This window comes from Canis lupus, chromosome 10 (assembly GCF_003254725.2).
Source record: "Canis lupus dingo isolate Sandy chromosome 10, ASM325472v2, whole genome shotgun sequence".
Taxonomy (NCBI): Eukaryota; Metazoa; Chordata; class Mammalia; order Carnivora; family Canidae; genus Canis; species Canis lupus.
In genome coordinates, this window is record NC_064252.1 from 19,779,385 (window position 1) to 19,798,297 (window position 18,913).

Consider the following 18,913-nt stretch of genomic DNA (forward strand, 5'->3'; position numbering starts at 1 on the left):
TCCCGATGAACCGACACCACTGGTCCCCGTCAAGAGCACAGCCTACTTATTTCCAGTAGGACGCTGTGCCATAGACGTCCAGGTCAAATATGGCCCAATAGTTTGGTTTTTCGAAAAAAAAAAAAAAAAAAACAGAGGTACAGAGTTTGGAGGAATCTTGTTGGGGTTTAGAAACTGCTTTGAGTTTTTTTTTGTTGTTTTTGTTTTTGTTTTTGTTTTTGTTTTTGTTTTTGTTTTTGGAGATTTTGTTAAAACCCTTTGTCAAAGCCTGTTTGCAGGGGGAGGGCGGCTCATGGGGCTACAGCTGGCCTACAGTGTGAAGTGGAGCGGTGGCCATGCCTGAGCAAGCTGTACCTGAAGGTGCTCTGCTCTGCAGGACGCTTCACCAGGGAAAGGCGCTCCAGAGGTGCAGGCAGTGTCGGCAGGCCTGAGGGCAGGGTGTACCGTGACGTGGGCTCTCAAGGGTAGGGATGCCCGTGGATCCACTGAGAGCGCGTGAGCCTCTCGGGGCCAGGGCGCAATGAACGTTGGCCGACGATGAACACACTTACCTGCCCTTTTTCTCCCCGGAATATTTTCGAACACGGCTTCTCCCCGGCCCCCAACCTCCTTCCCAGCATCACATTCGGCGTGAAGGGCGAAGCTCCGGTTGTCTGGAGACCACCTGTGGACCCTCTCGGCTTGGACAGGGAGAGAACGGCTCTTTGAGATGAAGCTGTTGGTCACCACGGTGCTTCTGGGCCTCGGCCAGGCCGGGCGCAAAGCTGGGGGACCCCTTGGCTCAGCAGGCTTGGTGGGGGACCCTGGGACACCAGCAGAGACAGGCAGCTGAGGCCGGGGTCCTCCGACTCCAGTGCGCATCGGCATCCCCCGGACAGCCGGGAGCAGATCCAGGCCCAAGCTCAGAGCACCGGGTTCAGGGGGTCGGGGTGCCTGAGCATCTGCATTTCTAGCAAGTTCCGGGGTACTGCGCTGCTAGTAGGCGGGGCCGGCCTTTGGAAGCATGGCCCACGGAAGGGGAGGATGCCTGTCCAGCCCCTGGTCACCGTGGCCCCTACAGGAGGGGGTGGCCAGGTCCCCGCCCGATGGAGGACACCCCACGCCGCTGGGAGTTGCATCCTGGGTCCCTTCTCGACAGCACGAGGATCACACCCCTGCCTACCCTGCAAAACCAGGAGGATGGAATCAGGAAAACGGCCTCACGGGGCTTCTGGGTTCAGTTCTGTGTGGATCAGGCCCCACCTGATGCCCCAGTCCCATGCGTCACCCCACAGCGGCCACCGACCCTCCCAGAGTCTCCCTGGAATCGCCTCCCGAGAGCCGGACACCTCACCTGTACCCTTTACTCTGCTGGCAGCCTCCTCACATGGCTCACCTGCTAGTATCCTGGCCACCACCCCTGTGCCCGGGAGCCCCACCTGTGCCCCTTTACTCAGCGGCATCCAGGCCCCCCACCCTGGCCTTGCTGCCAGCAGCTGGAGGTCACCGGGATACAGAAACCAGCCAAGTCGAGGTGCTCACCCTGCTGGAGGTGACCATGTGGCAGCGGAAACATGCCCTGACGGACCCGTGAGGTGGGCAGCGGGGACCTGATGAAGGGGAAGGGAGCACAACCCCGTGCACCCCACACATGTTGTGTGTGTACCTGCTGTGCACTAGTGTGTGCACCTCCTGTGCATTGGTGTGTCACTGTGTGCAGCTGTGTCTTTGTGTGCACCTGTTGTGTCGCTGTGTGCACCTGCTGTGTGTCTGTGTACACCTGCTGTGTGTACACCTGTTGTGTGTCTGTGTGCACCTGCTGGGTATACACCTGTTGTGTGTCTCTGTGCACCTGCTGTGTATACACCTGGTGTGTGTACACCTGTTGTGTGTCTGTGCACACCTCCTACGTATTCATGTTCAGCTATTGTGTGTGTCCACCTGGTGTGCACTGGTGTGTCTTTGTGCACCTACTGTGTGCCTGTGTGCACCTGCTGCACACTGGTGTGTCTGTGCGTGCACCTGCTGTGTCAGGGTGGGCATCTCTAAAACCAATGTGTGTGCACCTACTATGTGTGTGCACCTGCTACTGCCTATCGATGCGTCAGTGTGTGCACCTGCTGCATATCTGTGTCCATCTGCTGTGCCAATGCGTGTGCACACACCAGATGCCACGGTGCACACCTGCTGCATGTTGGCGCCTGGCCACTTTGGGCTTGGATCCCATCAAATCCTCACAAGCACAGGGCGTAGCTACACCGCTTCCCAGGTTACAGACAAGCAGACAGGCTCGGGACACTAAAGGCGTTGCGGCATGTGCACGGCGGAGGTGGGGCAAGACCCCATGTCCAGGTCCGCGCCCTCCGAGCCCTGCCCCCTCCTTTGCCCTGTCCCAAATACTCCACATGCCCCCCTGCCCTGGACAAAGGCTCATCCCAGAATCGTGACTCCCCACTCCTAGGTCTGAGGACTTGGCTCCAACAGACTCAGAGGGGACCTGACCCTGCTTCCGTGAGCCGCGAGCCTCGGTGTCCGGAGCCCGAAGAGCACTCTCAGCCTCACCAAGCACCCACTTTCCCAAGCACCCATCTGAGTTGGGCTGAATGGCAGCCCCTGAAAGGAAGTGTCCAGAACCTGTACATGTGACCCTAGTTGGGAAACGGGAGTTTGCAGATGTAATGAAGTCCTGGACGTCCAGGTGGAGCCCTGAATCCAACTGCAAGTGTTCTCAGAAGAAACAGAAAAGAAGACACGGACTTGGGGAGAGGCCCGTGACGACATGGGGGGGCTGGTGCTGCAGCCACAGCCCAGGAGCCGGGGCCACCGGCAGGCAGCAGAGGCCGGAAGGGGCCATCCCAGAGCCTCAGAGGGAGCTCGGCCCTGCTGACCCCGGGATTTCAGAGGGAGGGACTCGAGGTCTGTCGTTTCAAACCCCCTCCCCGTCCACGGGGCACGAATGCACCTTCCTGCCGTGACCCAGATGCACCTCCCCGTCGGGCAGCTCTGTGGGCGTCCCCGGAGTGGTGGCTTCTCAGTCTGGGCCACCCGCCACCTCTGGGAGGAGCTGTGCCGCTGTGTCGGCTATGACGCCCGGGGAGCTCTGCACTCGGGCCACCCCCCGACATCCCCGGAAAGGGTCATCTGGTCTGCCAGGGGTGGAAGAGGATGCAGAGGGACAGGGACGGGAGGCCTGGACTGGGGCAGGGCTGCCCAGCAGGGACCCCTCAGGGCTCAGCAGGGAGAGCGCCCAGCACAGGCTGTTCCGGCCGACGCCCCCAAACCCGGGCCCTGCTCCAGGCCTGGGCATACAGCGTGGACACAGCACCAGCTTGCGTGCCCCCGTGGGGAGCCTCTTGACCTGCTGGTCTCTCGAGAGCCCATCGAAGCAGGAGAACGCTTGATGGCTCTGGAGGCCCCTTGAGGTCTCATATTCCTGTTGCATGAACAGGAATCTGAAAATCGTGACCCTCCAGGCCCATCACAGATGCACCCAGCATTTGCCCCACAGACAACAAGCGCTTGGTGACAGGTGCCTCCTGTCATCCACATCCTCTGCTGACCCACTTTGAGCCTGCCTCCCGCTGCCACCCACCCCCGCCCCCCGCCGGATCCCCTCCCCTCCCACGGGGGCCCCCCCTCCTCACCCGCACACAGCCGCCCAGCGCTGCTGAGTCAGGGGACGGGCAGACGGATGGTCCTGCCACTGCAACCGCTTCAGAGGACATACTTAAATAAAACAAATCCTTCTATTGGAAGTAAAACCTCAAAAACATTTTTAATAAATGGGCATTAACGTCTCTCCTGGCAATGGAAACCGTGAATCTCTTAGCAAAGTTCCGGCAATAATTCAGGCACATTTTCCTACCTCGCGTGGCAACGATTCTCAGCGGATTCCCCTGGAATAATCGGCCCATTCGGGTTGTTAGGACGTGGTCTTTAAAACTGAGTTATTCCTGAACATCTTGGAAAATAGGCGCTCTCCATCTCGCCAATTATGAAATACTGCAGACATTGTTTGCTATCAGAAAGAAAGATTTATCATCAAAGATAATGGCAAGGCTGCGGCCTATGCTCCCCAAGACCCTTCTCTAGAGTTTTTCATCATTTTGCAAGTAACATTTGGGGAGGATTTAACTACTGTGCGGTGGAGGAGAGGATGCTGCCCGGGCGCCCCTGTCAGGGAAGGGGGTGATGGAAGGAGGCCCCGCCGGCCTCCGTGGGAGGAGAGCACCGGGATTTACGGGCTGAGTGGGGCCGAGGCCGCACCGGGTGGCTCTCTCATCCCCTCCTCTGTGCCGGGCGCTGCCGCAGGGGCTGGCTTCCTGGGCGTCTGGCCACGAGACACCACCCCCGAACCCTCCTGCCCACCCAGGAGTGCAGGGCTTGGAGGCCGCTGGGAGGGAAGGTGAGGCTGGCCGTCCCGGCGGAGCTGACCCAAGCTGAGGCTGTGGGATGCAGGGGCGCCCCGCGGACGCACGGAGACAGAGAAGAGATGTTTCCAAAACGTGAGGCCTAAGGAAGGGCATCTTCCAAGCAGCTCACGCACCTGACTCTGGCTGGGATGCGGGGCAAGGGAGGCATTTGGGGCCAACGCGGGGGGCAAGCACAGAGGGGCAGGTCCACCCCCATGGGGAGCACAGGCACTGGTCCCACCTGCCCAAACAGTGCTCCCCTCCCCGCCAGTGATTTCACACCGATGGAGGCCCAGCCAGTCCTCCACGGCCGCTGCGAGGAGCCTGCATGGGGCTGGAGGCCCGGAGACGAATGGGTGTGCAGACAGGGTGATGGGCCCTGGGCATGGGCACCCCAGGGGCAATGGGGACACTTGTGTTGTTCGCAGCAGAGCTCACAGGCAAGGGGGTCCTGGGGTGGGTTGACTATGATGCCCCCAAATTCATGTCCACCCAGAAGCTCAGAATGTTATTGTATTTGGGAATAGGGTTTTCTAGCTGCAAGTAAGGTAAGGATCTTGGGATGAGATCATCCTGGATCAAGTGGGCCCAAATTCCGCACACTGGTGTCCCCAGAGGAGGGACACACACCCAGGGAGGAGCCGGTGAAGACAAGGCCAGAGAGGGGAGGGACGTGGCCACCAGCCTGGGAGCCAACCAGGAGAAGGGAGAGGCAGGGAGGAGCCTCCCCCGGAGCCTGGGATGAGCGCAGCCCTGCCCACCTGGCATCAGACCTCAGGCTCCAGACGGGGTAGAGAGAAAATCCTGCTATTTGAAGCCGTCTGGTTTGTGGTCCCTTGTGAGGGCAGCTCCGGAACACCAGCGCTCCCTGCCCCACGTCCCCGTCACTGCCCTGCAGCCCCTGACATGACCAGCTGGCCCTGGGACGCCCCGTCCACCCCGAGCTCCCCAAGCCCCCCACGGGCACTGGTGGCAGAGGTCCTGACCCCTCACCCCCTCGGGGCTCCAGGCCCAGTAGGAACCCTTTGGGGGAAGACCTGGTGATTGGCTGAGAGCTGGGTGAGCATCTCCTCCTTCCTCCAGCCAAGCCTCTCTGTGTCACCACATGGCCCCATAGGGCAGGGGGTCACCGCCAGCCCCACGCCACACGGGCCAGCACACACCTGGCAGGCTGGGATGCTGGGACGCCGGGAAGGGGCCACTCACACCTGCCTGTCACAGCTCCCTGCGTGGCTCTGGGCATGCCCCTTGCCCCCTTGTGACTCAGTTTCCCCAGTGAGCCTGGTGATTGCAGAAGGACAGTCCGGCCTCCTATGATCTTAAGTTAAAAATGTGTCTCTAGATATCCAGCGATTTCATGAATTTCTCAGCAAAGGGGCACCTAAGTTCTGAGGGCGGATGGGGGTCTGCGGGTCTTACTCTACACGATGTCACTGTGCTCTGCACGTACACATCACCATCAGGCACTCGATTGTACGACATGCACCCCTGGAGCCAAGGCCTGCCCCCCCCCAGAGGGCCACTGAGGCCTGGCCCTGTCCCCCCCTCCTCTCCTGGGCTCAGCCCCCGCTGGGACCTGCACAGACCCCCTCTAGGCAGGTCTTTTGGAGGCACACAAACCCCATCCCGGGACTTTCCTCCTAGAACCTGTGAGAAGCCCACTGGGGCCCCGGGGTAAACACACAAACCTCCCCCTGGCAGCCAGCCCTGCACAGTCCACCTCGCCAGCCTTAGCGGCCCCGCGCTCCCCCTTTCTGCTTGCAACAGACCTTTCAGACCACCGTTCAGTGCCTAATCCCACCCTACTGTTTCCAGCCATGGAGCTGTGCACACACTGTGCCTTTGGCCTGGAATATTCTTCTGCTTGAAGGAGGAATTTCTGATTCCTAAGGCTGGTTTTCCTCCCTCTGTGGTGGAGGCAGCAATGTGGTTTCCCAAGCCCTGCAAGCTCTACCTCCTGCATTCCAGCAGGTGAAGGGGGGGGGGGGGGACAAGACAGGCTGCAGCGCCCGCCTCCCCCTGTGGCGAAACCCAAGGATAAATTATCTGGGACTCAAAGGGACCCACCGGCTGGAAGGAGCTTACGTGGGACTCTGAGCATAGGGCTGCAGCGGGAAGGCTGCCCGACCTCGGTCATAATCACGTGGTGGCACCTGTTCCCTGGGAGGGCGCCAGCACTCAGCCAGCACCGGGGCCAGGCCACAGGCAAGGTCTCTTCTCTGGCTCTTTTCTGTAGCACAAAGGTCAGGGGTGAGCGCACAAGGGGGGACATCTGGTCCGGGTGCAGCGTCCTACAGACGAGGACACCCAGGCCCTGAGGACGTGTGAGCTGGGCACAACCACGAGGGGTCAGCTGAGGCCCCAGCACCAGAGTCCAGGTGCCTGGGTCCTGGTTGGCCTACCTGAGGTGGCCGGCGGGGAGCCAAGCTGGAAAGTGGAGGGAGGGGCCGTCGCAGGTGGGGCCACTGGCAGGGTGGGAGGAGGGGGTCGTGCGGAGGGCCCATCAGGCCTGGCCGCAGTGGTTAGCGGGATCCTCTGGGCGCCCCGCCATCATGGTCCTGCTTGAGAGCATCTAGAGGATGCTGAGTGCCTGATTCTGCCCCACTTGTCTCTCCCCCCAAAGCAGGGCATTGGGGCTGGGAGGAACATGAAGGAATCCGGCAAGCACATCCCCCCATTCAGCTAAGCAGGAGCACTGTCAACGCCCCTCCTCCGTCCCGCACCCCAACCCCCCCCCCCCCGGCCCTCCCAGGCCTTCCTGCACACCCTCTCAGAGGTGGGCATCCCTCCCCCACTCCTGGTGCCCACCCACTCTCCAGCGAGCCTGAGCCACCCCCAGCTGTCCTCGGCCTGAGACTCAGAGCCCCGGCAAGGCCACAGGTAACCAGCGTGGTGTCCTGGAACCAGGGGACCTGTGTGCCTGCATGACCGTGAGCTCCCCGAGGAGGGACCCCGCACAGACAGGGCTGTGCCCCTCAGGCCTGCCTCCAGCATCTAGCACAGCCACGTCCCAGAGTCCATGCTGGGCACAGGGACGCTCCAGAGTCCCAAAGGCATCCTACAGGACAGAGACCCCCACGCTCTGGGACTCCTGAGGAAAGGGAGTCTAGGCTCCTGCGGGAGGGGTGGAGGGTGAGAGCACACACTCAGGTCTGTCCCAGAGCGTCTAGGGCAGTGGTTGGAAGCCCACATGTGGCGCAGCCATCGGTGACTGGGGAATGCCATCAATTGTGAGCCCGGGGCCCTCGGCCTGGGGCGTTGGGGACCCTGGGGTGCAGGGAACACCTCAGGAGGCAGCTCCCACCCTGTGGCCGGTCATCCATCCGCGGGGCGGGCGGTGGGCCGAGGCTCACCCTCGACGGCACAGGAACCGGGCATTGGTAAGACGGGAGAGCAGCTGAGGCACCCGGGCCGAAGTGTGAACCTGGGACCCCAGGGGAGCTGTGAATTCTCACAAGTAGCACCAAGACCCCGTGGCGGCCACCAGAAGGCGGACACGGCCCACCCAGGGGCCAGCGCTCGGCGGGGCGGGCGGCAAGGCCCCGCGTGGGCTTCAGAGTCAGGAGGGGCCACGGGGAGCAGGACCAAGGTGTGGAGCTGACCCTGGCGCCCCATCTCCCTGGTGAGGAAGGCCCGCCACAGTGCTCTGAGCGCTGCTGAGCTCGTCGCGCTTTGAGTTATGTCAAGTTGCTGCTAGAAAACCGTGTTTAATTTGCTCAAGTGTGCTTTGGTCACTGTGACAAACCCTTTCACGGCCGGCTTTATAAAGGCCAGAGCAAATGAGCCCTATTTATGGTCGTAAGTGCTTACATGGTCCGAGGAGAACCACAAATCCTGGTTCCTGGTGGGGGAGCCGAGAGTTTCGTGAACTGCAGACGGGAGGACGGCCAATCCCTTCAGCAGCCGCACTCAGTCTTATCCTGGATGCTGCAAAAACTCCTGACTTAGAATACATTTCCAATATTCATTGTCACTGAGAAACCACACAATGCAAATTTAAATAACAATGAAAGCAGTTTTTAAATGGCAGGGGAGAGACAGTGGAATCCCCCCCTCCCTGGCCCTCCTCGTCCTCATAGGCGTTAACAGAAGAACAAAGCAAAATAAGAAACAGAACTGCACCTGCAGGCCTGACCTGAGTGTGAGGAAGGGCTGGGTTTGCACTAGAGGTCACAGGACGCCCGGAAAGAGGCCAAGAGGGATTGTCCTCCAAGGCGGCAGGTGTCTGGGGTGGGGGAAGCCAAACCATGGTGGATGCTCAGCTCACAGTTTCACATAAGGGGAAGGGGATGTAGACATGTGACAGAAGCCTCCGTGGGAAAGCAGGTGTCCAGACTCAGGAGGCTGGAACCGAGTGGGGCTTCCGTCCAGGATCGACGTCTAAAGGAAGCGGCTTCTTACAGAGGTGGACTCCAGAGAGGTGACGCCGGGAAGAGCCAAAGGAGCATAAGCAGCACACACCAGCTGCTTCACCAGGACCAAGGAAAATGAAATGTTTAGGGGACCCCTGGGGGGCTCAGCAGTTGAGCACCTGCCTTGGCTCAGGGCGTGATCCTGGGGTCCTGGGATCGAGTTCCACGTCGGGCTCCCTACATGGAGCCTGCTTCTCCCTCTGCCTGTGTCTCTGCCTCTCTCTCTCTGTGTCTCTCATGAATAAATAAATAAAATCTTTAAAAAAATAAATAAAAGGAAAATGCAATGTTTAACAGAGGACTCTGTTCTATAAATAAGAACACAGAGCAGAGATGAACCCGTCAAGAGAAGACACAGAGACGGAACGAAACCCAGCAAAGCTCAGGAAACAACAGGAGGAAAGCAACGGGCCTGAGACGCCAGCCCAGAGCAGGTGGACAGACACCCAGTGAGGACGACAGCCACGGTGACAGAAGGGAGCACCGGGGCTGTGGGGAGCAAGCCAATGCAGCAGAAGCCCACGGGGGCGGGGGGTGGCAGGAGTGTGAGGAGGGGGCGAGCACAGCCGTGGGACACCCAGCACGGGCGGAGCAGGTGTCTCTGCAGAAGACAACAGGAGTCACCGAACAGAAGAAATCACGTAAAATCACCCACGAGCCATTTTCACCAGTAAATGGGACTCGTGTCTGCAAATTGAAAGTGCGTGTCTCGGGGTGGGGGTAAAATTGGCAAAAGATGGTGGTAAAATTGCCGGATTTTAAAGATAAACGGAGAATTCTTTTGGCATCCAAGGAGAGGGGAAAAAAACTCAAGTCACGGAAGAGGGGAAAACCGTTAGACCGGCCTCCTTGATGTTACCATGACGACGCTGGATGCTGGGCTCCAGGGATTAATGCCTACAAGGTCCTCATCGAGGAGGCGGCAACCCCGGAGTCTCACAGCCAATCTGTCTTTCAAATACGAAGATGAAAGGCAAATACGTTTTGAAAATCCAACATCTAGAGGAACATCTCCAAAATGAGCCCATCCTGGTGAAACCGTCAGAACACAGCCTTGGCCGACAGAGAGACAGATGGAGAAAGTGTCGCGGGAGATCGGGTGGCGGGTGTGCTAATGCATTTAACAATAAGGGGAAGATAAAAACAAATATGTGTTTTAGTTACCAAAGAAAACATAAATGTGAACTACGAGAACACTTGAGGATTTTACCTGTCAGAGACCGGGAGGAAAAAGACAAGGAGGGTCAAGAAGTGGTGTCAGAACAGATGTCCTCATCTGTCTCCACCAGCGACAAAATATATTTACATCTGGTAGGTCGATTGCCAGATGTACATGTAAAAATATAAAGATGAATACTGAGATTCTGTAAAAAAATAAAATAAAATAAAATTAGGGAACCCTAGGTACTTCAGCAGTTGAGCATCTGCCTTCGGCTCAGGGCTTGACCCCAGGGTCCTGGGATCGACCCACATTGGGCTCCGTGCATGGAGCCTGCTTCTCCCTCTGCCTGTGTCTCTGCCTCTTTCTGTGTGTCTCTTATGAATAAATAAATAAAATCCTTTAAAAAAAATAAAATCAAGAGCAGAGGAAGCTGAGATGTACTTGCTCTATACTCATCCATCGTGTGGGCTCAGTAAAGAATTGAGTAGAACATACAAAGTCAGGGGTATAAGACAGCAGCAAAACAAACTTCCAGTTCTTTCCAAATAATAAAAATAAACAGACAAAACAGAGGAAAGGACACAGAGAATCTATAGAGAAAGATGTCCTTGAGGCACATTCAAAAGTGGAAAGTAAAACAGTAACAAGCCTCCAACATACTTGCACGTCCCCACGGGGTGAAACCGGAAGGATCCAGCCACGGGCTGATTCCGAAGATTATTCAATGACCAAGCCACAGAGATGGGTTAAAAATACAAACATACAACAGAAACGCACTTTAAAAAAAATGCAGGGACAGCAATCAATACCAGACACTGTTTATTTGGGGACAAAAGGTGTTACACCAAACGGAAAAGCGCCATACGAGAAAGGCCGCCACACACAAGGATGTGTGTCAGTTGTGGATATTAATGCATCACAACGTGAAGTTGGGAGCTTGGAGAGGACCTGAAGAAGCCGGGGTGCGAGGGTGGGAAATCGTCACGCGTATCTCCCGGTCCATGACAGCTCAAGGTGAAAAAATTAGTCAGAACACAGAAGCTCAAGAATATAATGAACACAGCCCGCAGGTTTTAAAGGAGTCGGAAAGGGACCCCTGGGTGGCTCAGTGGTTGAACATCTGCCTTCGGCTCAGGGCGTGACCCCAGGGTCCTGGGATCGAGTCCCACGTCGGGCTCCTGCGTGGAGCCTGCTTCTCCCTCTGCCTGTGTCTCTGCCTCTCTCTGTGCCTCTCATGAATAAATAAATAAAATCTTAAAAAGAAAAAAAAAAAAAGGAAAAGGAGTTGGAAACATGTAGGGAAGCACGGGGAGAGCTTGTGAGGAGCCCACTGCCTCGGCTGCGACAGGTGTAGTGCAAAACCCAAAATCCATAGAAGAAAACAAGTTTGACTACATAAAACATTATTTTAGTCTTCAAGAAAAATACAGATAAGCTAACTCGAAAGACAGACTGCAAGCCTGAGGAAGGGTTTGCGATCTATGCCACAGACAGTCCCATTTCTTTACAAAGAGAGGGTTCCTTCGATCAACATGAAGACTAGCAGATAATCCATGGATACGAACCTGGTTTGCAGAACCAGGAATACAAATGGCGCAAGCGCATAAAGAAGGTTCAGCCTTACACATGCACACACACTTCTGAAATCACATCTACAGTGAGATCCCATCTCCAGATTGTGACCGGATGTGGGCACGCACCATGGTGCGGAGCCTGGAGCCGTGGGCACACGTATGGAAGGTGGATACACTCCAGGTACTTCAGTCAAGAGGGGATTTACTGCAGGCAATTACAGGCTTATGAACCATCATGAGACCCGGAGGTCACGGAAACTTCTAGAGTGTTCCAGAATCCGGGAACTCGACGCTGCAGGGAGCCACCACTGCAGACCCGAACGGTGCCCACGGCATCTGCAGGAAACTGCCCCAGCCTCTGCAGACGCTCACATCTCACACGCCCGACACACGTGGATGTCTCCTGCTGGGCCTCTGACCCCCACACCAGCGGCCCTCATGGGCAGACACTGAGCAAGAAGCAGGTTGGGAGAAGGACTTGGGCGAAGCAGGTTCCGGGCTCCTCCCCCTGCCACGCAGAGGGACACAGAAGAGAAAGCAGCAGATAATCCAGAAGAGTGTGCTCAGGCAACTGCCCCCCCCCCCGCCCCCGCCCGAGTCAGAGCACCCGTGGGATTGACCCTTTGACCAGCAGTTGCACTGCCAGGAATTTATCCAGCAGGTGTTTTAGGGCTTGTGCGAAATGACAAGGACTCCTCATGGTGGTGTTGCAATGTCAAGATGGGAGATACGGCGAAAGCCCGTTAACGGACGGAGGGGACAATCCGATACGTCGCATCCACGTGATGGAGCACCGGGCGCCTGCTGAGAGCAAGGGGGCAGCTCCACCTCCAAGACGTACTGGCAGGCGAACAAAGCCAAACAGGGCGTGCGATGTGCTACCCTCTGTGCCAAAAGCATACCGTTGTGTAAAAATTTAAAATAACCACGTATAAATACACTCGCTTGGGCACAATTAACTTTCCAAGACTCATGAGAAGCGGCGACGTAGTTCTACCTGGAGGGACCTGGGGACGGGCCGGTCGGAAGGGTCACCCCACACAGTCTGCACCGGCACATCTCCGCCAATTGCCTCATCACAGATAATAAGTTGTATCAGCCAAGGTTCACTCGGAGCAGCAGACCCGCGGATACGGGGCAGGGACAGGGACGAGGAGGGGCCCACGGCCGGGAAGGTAGATTCGCTGCGGGGACCTGAGCTCAGACGGCCGTGGGTGCTCACGCCTTGGGACGGGCAGTGGGAGGGCGGCTGGCGGGGGGGCTCCAGAGGAGGGGCGGAGCCCACGTGGGTCTGGATGCCTCCGATCGTGGCGGCGTGGGCGTTCTGGCAAGCTGGGCAAGTGGGCAAGCTGGGCCCTTGGTTGTGGACACGAACACACACCAGCCTCGGGGGTCAGAGGGCGGAGGCGGCCCCGGGAACAGGTGCAACGTGAGGCCTGACACGGGCCAGCCTCTAAGCGACAGCGTGTGGGAGCCACCGCGGCTGCTGTCCAGGTCTCCTCGCGGCTCACCGAAGACCCCCCGGGGCAGCTCCGACCCGAAAGCGCGGGGCAGGGGCTTCTGGGAAGTGTAGGTCACCTGGCCAAGGTGACACACCAGGAAACCACCACGCTCTGAGAAAGAATCACGTGGTGGTGTCTCATATTCCACTTTGAAAGACACTGAGACATGAGCCCTGATCCTGGCGAGAGTTCAAGAACATCGATGCGGTCATACGTTACCGGTGACAGGACAAACGGGCACGGGCTTAGAATATAACTGGGACATAAAGTCAAGAGCCATGGGGGCCCTCATTCCACTTGTGGGAATTGGACAAGAAGCCAATCGTAACCCAAACCTGGGGAGGGGGCGGAGGACGGGGGGGTGTCCCTACTGATAACTGTAACCTCCTCTCTAACAACAATGAAAACCAAAATCAATATTCAGAAAAAAAAAAATCACCAATGAGTATAGTCTCACCGTCCCTAACTACGTGTTTCCATCTTACGAGCCCTGGCAACGTGAGAAATGCTGGCACTGTTAAGTGAAATAAGGCAGGAGACCAAAAATGCTCGTGTCTCTGCAGTAAAATGAGGTACGTGAGCCCGAGGCCAGCCCCCACCCTCTGCGAGAGCCGGCCAAGGGCCCTGGCAACTCCCCAAATATCAGACCTTTTCCAGAAAGCAGGTGCCTGCGGCTGGCTGCCTTTCACCCATCCCTTCTCCCCGCCACCTGTGATGGAGGGTGCCTCCGGCCCCCCTGCCTGGCGAGGGAGCGTGGCCGTTGTCAGCCCTGCAGAAACCAAGGTCGGGCCAGTTGAAGCCACCAGCCAAAGCGTCAGAACCTCAAGTGGCCGACCCAGCCGAGCCACAGCCCACTGGGGGCACCGTACCATGCCGCCCCCCGTCCCCCAGGGTACATCCAAAACAGGGCAAGCGGGTGCCTGCTGACTGCCTTTCTCAGAGTAATCTCACGTTCCATCCGACTCCAGGTAGCGGTTTGGCGGGGGCTTCTAGTCCCCTAGCATGTCCATCCGTATCACATGGGAGCATTTTCCAAATTGATTGAAGAGCCTTGCTCCAGGGGCCTGGGTCCCGGCAGGCTGGCGAGGCTTCCACAGTGGCTCCTAAGTGATTCTGATTTATTTTAGAACAGAACCGAGGATGGGAAGGAAGCTTCCAGTGGAGCTCGTGGAGACCGGGCGCTCCAGAACCGGGGGACCCACCGACTAGCGCGGCACAGCCTTCCGTGTCCCGTGGAAGCCAGAGATCACGCAAGCAAGTGGTGGGAACAAGGCCACCGTCTAGCAGCCACCAGCCACCGCGTGCCCTGAGCCTCTGCCACCCACGGCGAAGAGCGAGTGGCCATCCAGCTGCTCGAACTCCGAGGCCCAGGCCGGGCTGTGAGGCAGCTGGTCCTCAAACCCGGCGCACATCTCCCTCCCAGCACCCAGGCTCCTTCACCATGGGGTGCGGCCTCCCTCCGGTTTCTGTACCCCTCACCCCGGGGCTGGGCTTGCTCCGGCCTGCACCAGCCTGCACCTGGAGCTGTGCCAGGACAGGTGTGACAGTGCCAGGCCCAGCGGCACAGCCACCCGGCTGACCTGAGGCTGACCGTGAGCGCCCCAGGGAGTCCCATCGAGGCCCAGAGACCGTCCCAGCTGCGCCCAGCCCACAGGGCCGCCCACGGAGGCCTGCACTCAGTGTTGAGGTGCAGGGTGCAGCCTGAGGCTATGGAAGCCAACAGACTCCAGTGGCTTCATGACTGGGTGGCATCACGAGCACCCTCGTTTCATCTCTGGCTGTGCCTCTCCTGCCCCTTCCCTCTGGGTGGAGGATGAGCAAGCCGAGGGGCCATCCGCCGTCTCCCCGTTTGCATGCAGGCCCTGGCTGTGGCACCTTAGGGCTGTTCGAGGCCCCCGCCCCCTCAACACACCGAAGCATCAGGACCCCCAGTCGCCCACCCCCTGGGAGTCAGATGAAGCCGTAGAGCCAGACGGACCCCAAGATCCAGACCGTGGCTGAGGGGAGACAGGGACCCCCGTGCACACCCGAGCCCGAACTTTATGCTCCAACCAGCCATGCAAGTGAGCCCTGCCCGGGGTTCCCGTCGTCGATCACACACACCACACCTGCGTGGCCGGCGCTGTGCTCTCAAGCTTCAGAGCCGAGCGTGAGGGACGGGCCGGGACGTGAGGGTTCCTGGGTCCCCGGCAGGGACGCCACCGAACACGTCAGAGTCCCCCCCCCCCCCATCCCTCAGGAAACCTCCAGTCCCGTTCACACGTGTCTGGGGTTCGATTTAAGGGAGGAATCGGACAAGTGCATCAAGATCGATATTGGGGGGCGTCCCCGCAGCCTTATGACCGCGGAAAACAGGACGGACAGGGAGCTGGCTAGACGAGGCGCATCCGAGGATGCAGCAGACGGGGCTCCAGGGCCCAGAGCCGAGGACTGTCATCACCTGCTACAAACAGGCCGCCCCGGGGCGCCTGCGGAGGAGCACGGCCCACTCACAACCTCCTGGGAGCCAGAGTCTGGGGAGACCCGGGAGGGGGCACTGGCCGGCTCTGAGGAGGCGGGGTTGGCTCCCCCATCCCCGGGCCTCCAACCTACTCCCCAAGCCCATGGGTGCCCCCTCCCCCTGCCCTTCCGTCACGGCCTGACCTCCTGCCCCCAGAGGCCATCCGGGCCCACGCTCTCCCCGTGCTGCTGCCCCAGCCCCTGTCCTGGGAGCACGGCGTCATTGCTCACTGCCAGGGCCCCCTCCCTGGCCTCCACAGGCCTGCCCGGCCCCCCCTTCTCCGCCACAGCCCCCACCCCTCAGCTCTGCCCCTTAACCCACAGACATGGTCACACGCGGCCCCTCCCCTCCCAGCCAGCCTTGCACTCACCGTCGGGAAGGCTCGCTGTACACGTCTACGCGGCCAGGCTGAGGCGTTGGTCGAACACCGGCCCAGGTGTGTCCGCGAAGGTATGATGCAGGTATTACAGGTGTCATTAGCGCTTGCCATAAGCTGGCTTCAAGGAAACAGGTTGAAGGTGTTAAGACGAAACAGGCTGAGGTCCTCCGAGGAGGAGGAGGGGTCTCCCCACCTGCCCACCGCCTGCAGCCCCGAGACGGCACGTGAACTCCTCCCTGGGCGTGCAGGCCGCCCCGAGGGCTACGGACGTGCCCCCACAGTCACATGAGCCAGTTCCCTAAAATCAGCCTAGACTCTCCGTGAGTGTAGGTATTTGTGGATGTGTGTATGTATATGTGTGGGTGTATATATGCATGTGCACCTGTGTGCATGTAGATGTGTGTGCAGGTATGCACAGGCATCTCCCATTGGTCCTGGCTCCATGGGGACCCCCCACAGATGCAGCATCCTAACCCCAGCCATCAGCCGCTTCCCCAGGACTCACTCCAACCTCAGAACAGGCCTCTGTTGTCACATCCACGGGCTGTGCTCTGGGCTCCCTCTGCAGGACCTGTTACACACCTGGCCCTGCTGCCCCTTGCCCCCCCGCCCTCCCGACCCCATGGAGTGGTCCTCCCTCATGCTCCTCCTGCCATCTCTCAGAAAGGGTCCTCTCTGCCCGTATGAACTTCAAGGGCTTCCTTTGATCATGGCCTCAGTGCTGTGGATCCTGGGCCCCCCTGTGCAGCCCCAGGCCCCTCCCTCCGTGTCCTTCCTCTGGGGAGACTCATGAGGAGCCAACGGGCACTGGCCCTAATGACTGTCAGGGGCTCGGTCACCTGGGGCTCACGGTCACTGTATGTACTGAGACACCAAGCCTCCAGGACCCCTCCCCAGGCCTGGGCTGCCTCCCTGAGCACTACCCCCTGGTTTCATTACCCACAGTGCACCCTGCCCAGCCCACATGCAGGCCCTCCAAAATTTCACTACCTCCTGGGCCCCAGGACTCTGCAGGGAGGTCCCGGCAGTCACCACGCAGGCCCCCACCTGCCCAAGCTGCTGCTTGGCCTGCCCGACCCGGATCCGAGCGGCACCTGCAGGCCCTGGACCAAGCCGGGGGCGTACAGGTGCAGGCTGACGACTGTCACTGCTGGAGATTTGTAATCATCCAACAATTTTCTTCCTCAGACCCTGGGTGGTATAAAGCAGTTTACCTTAGTTTGAAATTCTTATTTTCAAGTCCTGCCTTGAAAAAGTTTTCATTATCAGACTGATTTCGAGATTTGCTGGGAAAAGGTGATCGTATCTTCCTTCTGGGATTTCACTCTTCAACCAATCAATAAATCGTTTCTGATGGCTTTAACATGGATTAGCCCACGAGAGGAGCCACGTCAGGGTTTATTTAGCTCTGCGGAGGGGAGAGACTTTCAACATTGAGGTTTAGGAATGGAACAGAGGTCTGCAAGCCCTGAGCTCTGGGGTCACACAAATGCCTGCCTGAGGCCCAGGGTGGCCCGTCCCCATGGGCCCGAGAAGCCCGAGTCAGGGGTTGCACCCCCCACGCCAGGGACGGCCGTGCTCCTGGGAGTCCATCCTGACAGGTATTAGCCCAGCCCCCCGGCCTGTGGGAACGGGAGGGAGGGGAAACCAAGGCAGACGTGTCAGAGCAGGAAGACGGGGGAGCCGTGCTGGGCAAGTTCCCTGGGCACACACCCACCCCTCAGCTGGGCCCCTGGACCCCACCCTCCAGCTCCGACCATGCTCCCCGGTGAGCTCATATCTCCTCACACACACACACACACACACACACACACACACTCATATATACATCACATACACCACATACACAACACACATCACACACACACGACACATACAACACATACACACACATACACACCGCACCAGGTATCACATATACATCACACATAGCACACAATCACACACACACAACACATACACATACCCACACCAAATACACACACACACCCCCCACACCAGACATTCACATAAACATCACACACACCATAGATACACATGCACACACACGCACATACCACACAGATGTACACACACAGACACACCTATACCACACACATACACATCACAGGCGTGCACACACACACACACACACACACCTCACAGGCTCGTTTGCGAGCACCCCAGCAGCCCCCACACACCCTCCCCATTTGGGAACTGGGGGGTTAGCTCATAGCAGCCCCTCTACAAACAGCGCTCTCGGTGCCCTTCCCGGAGCCAGGCTCTATGTCACCTGCTGAGGTGTCAGGCACAGCCGCCCCCAAGAGGACCCTCAGCAGATGGCCGACGGAAACGTCCTCAGGGACGTCTGTGCCCCAACCGTGTGAGAAGCCCCAGGGAGAGCCTGCGGAAGACAGGTACGGAGCACACACCCCAGGACCATTGCAAGCAAACCAGGACAAGCTGTCACCTCAAAGCACAAACCTCATAGGCCGGAGGCCCCAGAAGGACACACAAGGCTCTGGAGTGAGAGTCACACAGCCAGGGATCCTCACCTGGGAGCCTGCACCTCGGTTGACAAAGTCCTGTCAGCCTGGAAGAAAGCAGAGGACATGGGCATCCCATCTAGTCTCCTTCCTTAGATGGAGAGCCATGGACGCTGGCAGCTGCCCGTCCGCACCAGGACTGCGGGTGTCCAGGCCCAGAGGGAGGCCTGAGCACAGGGAGGGACATCAGCCTCGGGCCTGCCGGGCAAGTGTGTGCTCTTCTAGGCCACTCAGTCCGTGCCGCTCTGCAAGGGCAGCCCGGGGGACCCTAACATCTGGCAGGTGCTTGTCCACTGGTCACAAGGTGGCTGCTCCTCCTCCTGTATGGCATCTGCTCTTAGGATGGGAAGAAGGGGAAAGCAGTGGGTAAAAGCTATCCACCCGCCAGCTGAGTCTGCCTTCCCTTAGAAGAGCCTCCTGAAAGCCCCAGCCAGTGACTTCTCCCTACATCTCATCAGAGAGAACTTG

The 18,913-nt window shown here is 58.7% G+C and overlaps 1 long non-coding RNA gene across 1 annotated transcript; it reads right to left on the minus strand.

The window, feature by feature from the left end:
- Positions 1-3,632: 3,632 nt before the first annotated feature.
- Positions 3,633-18,495, minus strand: LOC118350058 (uncharacterized). The gene is made up of 4 exons (XR_004803176.1): positions 18,384-18,495; positions 17,135-17,328; positions 15,912-16,038; positions 3,633-3,997 (listed from the first exon to the last, which is right to left on the minus strand). It is a non-coding gene; the product is annotated as an uncharacterized LOC118350058 (long non-coding RNA).
- Positions 18,496-18,913: the final 418 nt, after the last annotated feature.